This window comes from Colias croceus, chromosome 5, assembly GCF_905220415.1.
Source record: "Colias croceus chromosome 5, ilColCroc2.1".
NCBI lineage: Eukaryota > Metazoa > Arthropoda > Insecta > Lepidoptera > Pieridae > Colias > Colias croceus.
In genome coordinates, this window is record NC_059541.1 from 8,554,072 (window position 1) to 8,565,817 (window position 11,746).

Below are 11,746 nucleotides of genomic sequence, written 5' to 3' on the forward strand. Positions count from 1 at the left end.
ATAAAAATTTAACATCGGCTAAATTGATTACTTGGTTAATGCATAACGTATATGTTGCCGTATGCCTCCCTCAAATAACCAGAATAAAGCGTCATCGACTACAATACACATAATATTTAATAAAAAATCACAAGAAATAGCTAGTATTTAAAACAGCAGAAACGAAATAAATTAAATACATACACCATTTGAATGATTTTCAATGGACAATGTTTGGAAAGTCGACTGAAAATTAAATTTGAAATAATAAAATATTCATACCGCATGTTTGATTACCTCTTGCGTTTGTTTCAATCGGGCTTGTTGAATAACGAGGACTTGTACTGTGTGAACGAAAGTGCATATTATTTTACATAAGAAGTAATATAGTGGTTATATTTTTAATCTTAAGTAACAAGTATGTGAGGATTTATGTTTGTGCTGATTGCTGATTTGATTTGTATCAATATTTTTCAAAATCAGTTTGGATTCTGGAGTAGCGGGATAATTTTACCCAGGTACAAAGCGTAATCAAATTCTATAAATGCTTACTCTTAGAAAATAAAAAGATATTAATTCGGTAACCGAAAAGGTCGTTTATCTTGCGTTCGATAAGAATAAGACAAATCCAAGATATTATCAAAAATCCCAAAAATAATCTTAAATCCCAGTAAAATTGAACAAAAACACTAAAGAAACACGTGTCTCAATGAAACAGGTAATGCAATACAAAACGCATTTGTATACCGACACAGAAAAATTTCGTAACACTCGACAAAATGCACTGAGCTGCCGATTGCTCTGTCAATCACACTCGGAAGCCGGGGGGTGTCACTTATCTCTGTCTTGTTGCATATGAGGGAGGGAGACAGACATAACAGGTTGACTCCGAACCGGATATTTGTAGCGGAACTTATTTACAGGTTCGATTGGGGAAACGCTATTTCCATTTATCGGTATTAATTTTTGATTATATCTACAGGTATTTTTATACAGGATATAGCAGCATCGTATTATTGAGCAGTTGTTAATGCCTGTTCTCTTGTGAAATTCATAAATTTTATTTGTTCGTGGAAACTCATAACTGACACCTACTAAATGCATTTTATCTGTTTTTAGGAATATATATTCCTGATGGGTTCTTGTGGATAGCTGATCTTGTGTTCGCCCGTTCTATTTTACCCTCATAGTCGATTGAATCAGGTTGCAGTAATTTTGAAGCAAGAAGTTACTTCAAGAGGTATTCATTTCACATTGGATTACTACAACCTTATTATTATTATATTTTGAATTTATTTCTCCTTGCATTTCTCAAAACCAGCCAAGTAAAAACAGATTTAAAGAAAAATATGACTATAATATACATTGGTATGAAATCATTTTACGCAGCGAGACGACCAAACAACTCTAACTAGTGCTAACAAGCCTGTAAAATGACGAAGTCTGTTCCGTAGCTGCTATTTGTTAAAGAAAAATAAACTTCTTTACTCGCTTAAATCTAGCACTTTTTCTTCAAGTTAAACATAGTATATTCGCTGTTTGGCAAACTTTTTTGTTAGCTCAATATGCGCGAGCTCAACAAAGAGAATTCTAAACGTAATATTTCAAGCGAAACAAAAATCACGTAAATATTATTTAAACGCAAGAATGTTTAAACATTATCCAATCACATTTACATTCAGCAAAACGAAAACGTCAGTAACAAATGTACAGAGCACAATGTAAATATTAATATGAAAATAATATTATCTCAATCATACAGCCATTCCTGTTCATATTGTATAAAATTACAGCGGCGTAAAAGCTTTTCAGGGGACAAAAACGAGAATAGCATAACGCTCCCCTCTGGACGCAGAAGGACGTTGAAACATGGTCTGCATTCAGTAGTAATGAATGCACGGCCTTAGTACGGTTTGACAGGAACTAATTTGGACGGAGCAATCCGATAGGGACCGAATTCGTAGTTTTTGGAAGCCAGACAAGAGCGCAATGAAGTAATTCTGCATTAAATCGAATGTACTAGCGCTGGTCTGGCGATAAGGATCTTCGCTATGAGTAATTCTATTGGAAGGGCGTTTAATTTGGGGTATATGTTGCGCTAACAAAAATTAGATAAACTCATGCCACCATATCTCTCTTTGTTTTCATACACTAAAATACATAATACATTTTCAAAAAAGCAGGTTCAACTACGACTTCAACCTTTCGTTTCGTTATTTCAGGTTATATTTGATAATTTAGGTACGTACTCATCCAGATACAGGATTTTGTTGTAAAATTAATGAGCACTCGCGATTTAACTTCGGTTTATTGAAATGCGTGTAAATACGCTTTCATGAAAGTATTATCCTTATTTGATATGATATCTTGCTTTTTTGCGTCATGGTGCTTAAGTGTCATACTAAAACATTTCCTATGCTGTTTTTTTTATAATTACTAAATATATTTTATTATTTAATCTTTAACCTGAAACTATATCTACATTCGTTATAAATATTTAAGGTGCACAAACACAAGGAAACAAAATTCTATGTGTGTGTAATGTGGCATTCGCTCCGAATTCCTAAAACTGGTAATGTATTGTTGTATTGTTGAACATAATATTTACCACTACACCAACGGCGATATCTGATATCCAAGCTGTGTCAAATTTAGTTAGTTATCTCAAATAAAAATAATATTATGAATAATGTATGTAATATGTGGTTACTCCTGTGTACAAAATGTAAAGAAATTGTCCCGGAAAGCACTCGTGTAATCTTCTCACATAGAAAACATATTTGCAAATGTATAAGAAAATATAATTTCAAGGGACGAAACCGGGTCTTACTTATAAAGTAACCCTAAACCACAATGGCCAAGGGTCATTTAAAATTCCTTACAGTCTCGACTTCGGTCAGCTGACCACAGACATTATGAGAATTAGAATCATACCAAAATGTGTCTTATTGTTTTCGAGATATAAACTGAATTGCTGTATTTCAGATAGTATTATATATCGCTAGTACATTATGAGGGCTTAATGTATCCGCTACGCATTCAGCGTGAAACGCCTGTGTGAATATCTAATTTGTACACGACTGTGCTAAGACCTGTTTTAATAATTGATGTATTTTGTATTCCAATTTTTGTGTATAATTTGAATTTTACTTTCAGGAACTCTTGAGCTACCAGGATGAAAGAGCATGAGGCTATAGTGTGAAGTATTCGAAAACAATCTTATTTTTCTACCTAAACCATGCCTCTCCTATCTAATAAGAACATTTTAAAATATCCGTTTTCAAATCCGTGAATTTTTTTCCTGATCAAAATTATTTTAATTTTCAACCAGTATAATAAATAAGTTTAATAACTCAGCCCCCGGAATCACAGACACAATAGAAAATCTATTGTGTCGTGGACCGATCGGGCCGCTGCAGCTGGGGGCTCAATGGGATATACATAATATACAATATACAGTATAATAATATACATGTAATAGGTATTAGGTACACTAATCTATAAAGACTAAAGAGCGAATAAAATAAGAAGTCAACCACCACAAGTACGAAGGGTTAAAATGTCAGTGCGATGACAGCACTATCTTTCTTCTTAATATATATAAATCTCGTGTCACAATGTTTGTCCTCAATGGACTCCTAAACCACTTAACCGATTGTAATAAAATTCGCACACCATGAGCAGTTCGATCCAACTTGAGAGATAGGATAGATCTCAAATCGTTGTAGAGAAAGCGGGCGAAGCCGCGGGCGGTAAGCTAGTATATTATAGGATAGTATTATTTAAAAGCCAAGATTTCCACTTGGGATAATTATGACAGGCGAAATCCGACGAGTGAAGTCTTCGTATCCAGGGCTTCCCATGATGTAGACGTTTGCAATCCCTTGAGCCTTCTCTTGAAAATGCGAACCCTTTTTATGAAACAAAAATTGTGCCAAAACACGTTAAGCTGTTATAACATTTATGTCTTTAGTCTTTGAGGTGACTATTCCATGTAAATATAACTTGTTTTGATGCACAATGAGATAAAGCTTTTGTTTACCTGCATCGGTATCCAAAGATTGCTGTTATCGAGACTGACAGGTTTTTAATGTAAACTATGTAATACATTGACAGACATTCTGCAATAACAAATTCATCTCTGAATTTCAAAGACGCAGGACGGCTATGTAGTTATTTTAGTTAAGTGCATATAAAAATAATTAATTAAAAGGCAATAACTGTAACATTTTTGTACGATAAAGAATGAAATATAGAAAGATGCATACTTATAGAATTATTGCAATTGGTATATAAAGAAAATTATGTAATTATATACAAATTGCTGATAAGTAGGTACTCTCTAACCTCCTAGCTATCTTCAAACACAAAAATCATACCACAAGTGATAACTGCGTTAAAAACAACCGACTTCAAACTTGCACTTGCAAAATTTACAAATACCTACAGACAAAAATGCTCATAAAATAAAAACTACTGGGCCTATCCGAATAAATTTTTTATGGGACCAATTCGACACCATCCCGCATCGAACAAAAAAAGAATCACGTAAATCGGTTCAGAAACAAAAATTAATCGGTGTACATACATAAAAAAAAAATATATATATACCGGCCGAATTGATAACCTCCTCCTTTTTTTTGAAGTCGGTTAATAAAATCGCTCCGTTGCTACTTGCATAAAAGACAAACAGACACACTTTCGTATTTAAAATATAGTTTGTATAAATAATATTATAATATGTACATATACATAGTTTGGAAGTTGAAGATGTTCATTTGAACAAATTCAGCAGTTAGAAATTGAATAGGTACCGTAACAAGGTCAGCAAAGACCGAAGTCAAATAACGGTAGGCTGATATTATATTATGTGAATAAGGAATATGCAAAATGTGAACAAATCAGTGTATGGTACAAGTTACGTTGGCTTTTTATTAATCTTTAATACACAATATTAGAGATTTTTAAATGAAATGCTTCTTTCGGTTGTTTTGATAGGTATACTTTGCCTAGGTAACAACCTAACCGTAGGAACAACAGTTCGTATGCCTTGTTCTTGTATCGTTATTATTTTTAGTTTTAAAATTTAATGTAAGCTTAAGTTATAAGAACTTTTCTCAATTATAAGTAGATTTCATTTCTAAATATTAAAAGTGGCACTGACACACACAGTGGTTTTCTTTGGATGAATCTTTTGAATCACTTTCGTCATTATAATTTTACATACATTCACTATATACTTACTTGCGCCATTTTACAAATTGTAAAGGTTAGTTTTAGGGTAAGAAGCAAACAGCTCTAGGGTTGGTAAATACGCTGACGTGGACCCACATACGGATCCGTTTTTATCTGTCACTAGCAGTAAGGGATGGCCTTTTAGTTCTCTTTGATAATGTTGACTTTGAATTTGTGTGTATATTATTATATTTTAATTTCATACAAAGGAATGTTTGAGTTTGATCAGAGTTAGTAGCGAATAGAATGGCGCTAAGAAATCGTTTTATATTTACTTTTAGCTGGATTTATTTATGATTATTTTATTAAAGTAAAAAGATGATTTATAAATTGCTTTATTAGTTCAAGCACTCTTGTATTATTATAAATAACCCTACTATATATATTTCCATAAAATTACATACTTATATTAAAATAATAATAACTGGCTACATTTTTATCTCAAGAAATTTAATCATTTCCTGTACATACCTCAGAAGTTACTACACACTAAATAGGTCACCAAAATCTTGAATAACATTTTATAATGCTGCATACAGCAGCTGGCTGAGCATAGCACTTATGTATGGAAGGGATGATCCGTCAAACACTAGATGCCACGTCAGCGAGAGAGGGAACGTCAGCCCTCGACGTTTAGCGACAGATTTAGTGCTGAATTTGGGGTAAGGGAACACACACTTGGCATGGAAATGCGATGGAAATTCGCTGCATTTAATAGTTTGAGCTTATCCTGGTTCTTGTGTGTATTGTGAAGATGTTTTGTTCTTGTGCGCGGACAAATAGGATGAAGTTAATAAACTTTTACGAAAAATACATTATCGAAAGATGATTCAATTGTGTACTATACGATTAAACAGTGTATCTTACCTTAAAGTTTATCAATTACTTTTAAATGTTTAATACTTTTGATGTATATTTTTTATTTGCTTAAAGCTGTTTAACTTGCAAGAATTGAGTAGTTCGACAAGTTTAATTTTACCTTTAATTACGTAAACAAATAGAAATTTTCAGCCACATAGCATTCGACTTTACCTCCTCAATTCATCAGTTGATTTAAGGACAAACATAACTCATGGGCCGGCACATCGACCTCCGAAAAGAGGGAACGTTGAATGTGGTCACCCATGTTCGCTAATGAAAATTCTTTCGTACAAATATTTGCCCACCGAGGACCTTGTGACAAGTTTAGCCAATTCCATTTAAGTGCTATAACGAGGGGATACATCTATTATTAAATAATTTATACGAATTTAATGAGGTTGAGGTATTTGCTATGGGCTGCAATATTGAGTTTCTTGATGAAGAGAGCTTTTATTATTTTACTTCGTAAAGGATTAGCCATTTAAATCATTAAATTTCACTTATAAATATTTGTTTGTTACAAAGTATGCAAGTAGGTACATTGCCCAATTTGATACCATTTAAGATGATATGAGGAAAACAGAAGTAGTATAGGTGTAATAGAATAATAATTTATGGTAGCACTTTAACGACATAATAAAACTAAGCATTGTTAGATAGTTACTAATCCAATGCCTAGTTTTATTGTGCCAATTATAAAACGTGTTTCCTGGCAGCCGCGCCAAATCTTACCAGTCCTTGAGACGAGGGGTGATCGTATGGCCACTCTTTATTGTGCTCCAACTAATTCGGCAGCCACTATAAAAACTTTTATTTTACTGCAACAATAGATGTCTAGGTTTATGACGTCATCAACGCTATATTGCGACGCTTTGTATATTTCATTGCGCTTGAGATTGGAACTTTCGATTTTCTTGAGAGTACAGTAATACATGGCTTTATTGTTACATACTTATACTATTTAAGGTATGCTCATATTTCATTATAACTTTTCCTCGTTAAAACCTCAGAACAAGTCAAATTCTAAATAAGATTGACTAAGCTTTACAAAAAGAAAGCTTACACAGAAAAAATAAGAACAGCTTAACTATGATTGTAATGTTTGTTTTATCTATTAATACAATAAATACTTTATTATAGAACATCGATCGCTGGAGGTCTATTTCAATCTAAAAGACATTACTAAACATGGATATTGGATATGCTTTTCAATATTATTTTAAGGTTGCAAAAAGCGATCACCAAAACAAACAATATTTTCCATCCTTTTTAATAACAATTAACAAAAACCTCATATCCCATTTTGCTATACAAGAGCTTAGAACTTCTAAGTTCCCATGTTTCAGACTTTGTGTGTTCCTATTTATTTTTATAATGAGTAATGTCTTGTTTGAAACTCGTAGCGTGAAGTTTAAATTAATTTTTCAATCAACGTATACTCGTTTACCAGAATACGGCTGTTTTGAAACTCAGTGTTTGGTCAGCTAACAATAATATTTGTTGTGGTTACGTTATTCTGCAGCATACTCATACACCAATGATGTGGATTGGAGATTGAAGTTTATTCTTCAATATCTCGGTTCAACGTGTTTTTTTACTATGTAGAACTCTTATCTGAGCTAAAATTTTATGGATCTAATAAATTTTTAAATAGATAATCATCTCATCATTTACGTCTTTAAAATACATAGAGTTAAATAAATTAATCTAAATTTCTCAACTACCCAATGTCTTCGTCTTCAATAGAAATGGTTGATGTCCTTATGGAAGGTAAGCGTAAAATCTGTTTGCAGACTAAGGATCTATATTATCTGTACCTACAAACATCTTTGTAATTCTACATTCTGCAAATAAAGCAATTTGAATTTGAATTTTTGGTCTTTACAAATGGATTGCTGACTTTAAAATTTTCGGGTAAAGAAAGGATTGATGAATAGAATAAAGCAGCTGGTATGGTTAAGGAAAAGGAAAAGGTCCTCCTGAATGTTAAAAAATGCGTTAATTAAATCCAGCAAGGGTCAAATATAAAAAATATCAGTACTTACCTAATCATATGCGTTAACCTACAGTATACTAACATCTTAAACTAGCACATGTTATAAGTTTATACATAGAGTATTCTAATTGAGCATCCCAAAGTTGATCCCGAACTTGCATACTTAATAGCGAACTAATTATGCTTCGAGCATCAAAATCGAACTTCAGACGATAGGTCATTAGTAATCAATAATGAGTCGCACGTGCTTAATGCGTATCGAAGCCAACCTAATTGGATTTGCGAACCAATTAATGTTCAACATTCACGGCATTATATAGCACAATATATTGTAAAGTCAATACGACGTCCGTCTATTGTTAATTGATTAGTTTCTGCAGATTGAATGCGTCTTGCTCCTGACCACGATGGACGCAGATTATACGATATTGTGCCCGTTGCTTTGCTATCTGATATATTAAGATTATGTGTGCTGTGTTCTAGAGGTGCGTTCACGTAAATTAATCTTTACTGCACAATCTTGCAGATGGATTGCTTTTCAGCGAAGGTGTGAAACGTGAATAATAATTTACCTATTCAATATATTATATAAAAGTATTGAACTTGGATTTAAAATTATATCGAATACATATTTGGTTGAAATATTTTATTGAGTAGACATAGAGTCGATATTTTCTCTTTCTTGTTTCATCTGTAGTTTTGGAAACGTAATTTCTAATTATGTACTGCAGTATTATTTACAAACAGATAGTGTAATTTATATAACTGCATACACAGGAACTTATCAACTATATTCAATAGAATGGAATACGATAGTAGAGATATTTTATAAAGACGTAAATCCGAACCTCATTTAGATTGGATTCTGGATTATGTTATAAGGATTCTCGTAATAAGAAGATTCATCACGTACCATCAATAGATTTACAGCCCTAGTTGCAGATCATTTTACGGAAAAAATCTACTTGGAAATTAAAATATAGTTTTAACGTAAAAAAGTTATCTTACATTTTACCCATGTCCTTAAACAATTCAATATCATAAAGTACCATTATAATTAAATCACCACCTATATTCTACGCCAATATTAATTAACAGTGTCCTATAATAATAATTAATATTTAAACCTCGTCCAAAATGCCATTTTATTACAGCACAAAACCATATTAACCCATCAATCTGTGCATTATTCCCTAGTTAGCAACTATATCTCGTGGCTAGCAAATCGGCTTACACTTAAAAGCATCCCATACAATATGCAATCACCGGATATTGATGCAATAATATGAACGCTTTGTTCTGCCCTGTACTGCATCAAATGCCAAGCGATTAAGTGCACACTGGTGTTAAGCTTAGTCAAGCTGCTTCTATAGATATGAATGACGTTCATTGAATGTGCAAGTAATTATATTTTGTTGTTTTTTATAGAAAAAAATAATGGTTTTGTGTTGTGCGTAATTAGAGGAAAAATTATTCTTGGCTTAACTACTCTTCAAATATATTTGTGAATAATATCTGAAAGTAGATATCTCTACAAATAGGATTGACGTGATTGCTTTCGAATAGTTTCAAGATATTTGTGTAAAACCTTTAATTATTGTCAACTTGTATTTCCTGTAAAATATTATATCGTAATATATTTTGAAAACAAATGTAAACATAACATAATTTTGTGCCAATAGTTCCTATCTATGCACATTTGTGTACCTTTTAATTGTTCCAACATTCGCATCAAACATTAATTGAAATAGCAATACAAATAACAATAGCCTATCGCGATTCAAATTTCCATCAAATAAATATCGTATAAAAGTTCGCTTCCATTACACTGATGTTGAATCAATACCGGCTCACTTTGGTATTACATGCACTCAAACTATTGATTGCGTTGGCTTAATAATCTCGTATACAAGTCGGTAGCCAACTCTGTGCATTCAATTTAGTGAATAGTTGCAAAAATACCACTCTCCGATCTATGCTACGTATACATTTGATTAACAAACTGGTTTTTATGAAAGATTCTTTCGCTCGTTCAGTTTTTACAATAGGAAATGTACAGGCTTTTATTACAATGTTTTATCGAGCTTTGCGTTTTTCTTTCCGCAATCTATGGTGTTTTAATTAAATTGGAATAGTCTAGAATAGCTTATTATTTTTTTTTCATAAACTAATTTAACCTTACCTAACCACCTAATAGTGTTAAATTTCTTAATACCTATATATTAAATTACAGATATTTTCTTAATTTGTCGCAAATTCAGTGTTTCAAAAACGTTATTTTTGTTGGCACACAAACAATTTTTTTAAGTTACATTCACAAGAGTTTACTCTATGCTATTTATTAATTTAATATTATTTATTAACTAGGTTATAAAACACCAATTAAATAAATCTTTCACGTTTCACCTCCCACTATCCACTCTGCATAGATTATGACGTACACAAACTCGTAGTACTTAGTGAATGATTTCCATAGCTATTGCTCAGTCGGACCGTTATGCATTCTGCCTTTGAACCGGCTATAATTTAATTGGAACGTCTCACAGCATCCCGGCTTGATCCAAGTTTGTTCGTCTTGGAAGTTTATTACTTGCTATAATCTTGTAAAACGAAATATTGCTAAACATGTGAATATTGCTTTAGAAATTCTAGCTTACATTTAGGTACCGCTGCTAGTTTAGTTCGCAGTTTGACGTGGGTAAGATGGATTGCTATTATTTTTTTGTAGGCGCAGAAAATTATGTTGAAGTATTTTTCCCGTAATAAGCTCGTTTTACTGAATAATAAAAGATGTAGTCACTTATTCGAAAATTTCTTATTCGACAATTGTTTCCGAATAACTATAATAATTACCCAATTACTTGACGATTGCATATTTTTATAATTATTTTTTGTTAGATTACACGTCTAGATGAAAACTAACAAAAAATTTTTTTCTTTTACTTATGAAAAATATATACCTATGTACCTAATAAAATTATATTCGTGCGTGTTTGTTATTCTAAAGAACTCGACTCTTACCTCAAACGATACCTATATAGACAGGCACAACATAAAAGGTTGAATTCCTTGGTACAAAAATCGTGTTTATAGTCAAATATAAATAAAAAATACGGTGACATCCAAGTGTGTACGTCGTTTACATAAACCGCAGTTTTCCGGCGCCGTCGTCGGCGCGCGTGACTGATGTTTTTATATGCGGAACCCTACTATACTGTTTATTGCGCAAGCCTAGGAGTGGAGCCAAGGCACCGGCGGGCGGCGACTTACCAATTCTTAGTATCTTCACTTTCGCGTTTCCTTTATCCCCATAAAAGGACTCATAGCACATGCTGCTGCATAGTGAGTAAGTACGAAATTCAAAACAATGTAGAAACACATCTTTAGAGGCTTTTAAGAAAATTGAAACATGTAAAACAGTGCAATATAATTTAAAAATATTTGAAAATTGACACAGACATTTTGAGTGCGAGAAAATATTTGTAAGATATATTTTGTACACCAAAAATCATACCAACAACTTTGCTATTCGTAAACACTAGGAACAGATAATAAATAGTAGGTTCTCGCTTTTCGTTGAATATCTGGTTGGAAATATTGAATTATTGATACTTATATATATTTTTTTTTACTATTAGAAAGACTTAAATTAAAGCAGTTTTCATTTAAGATAAA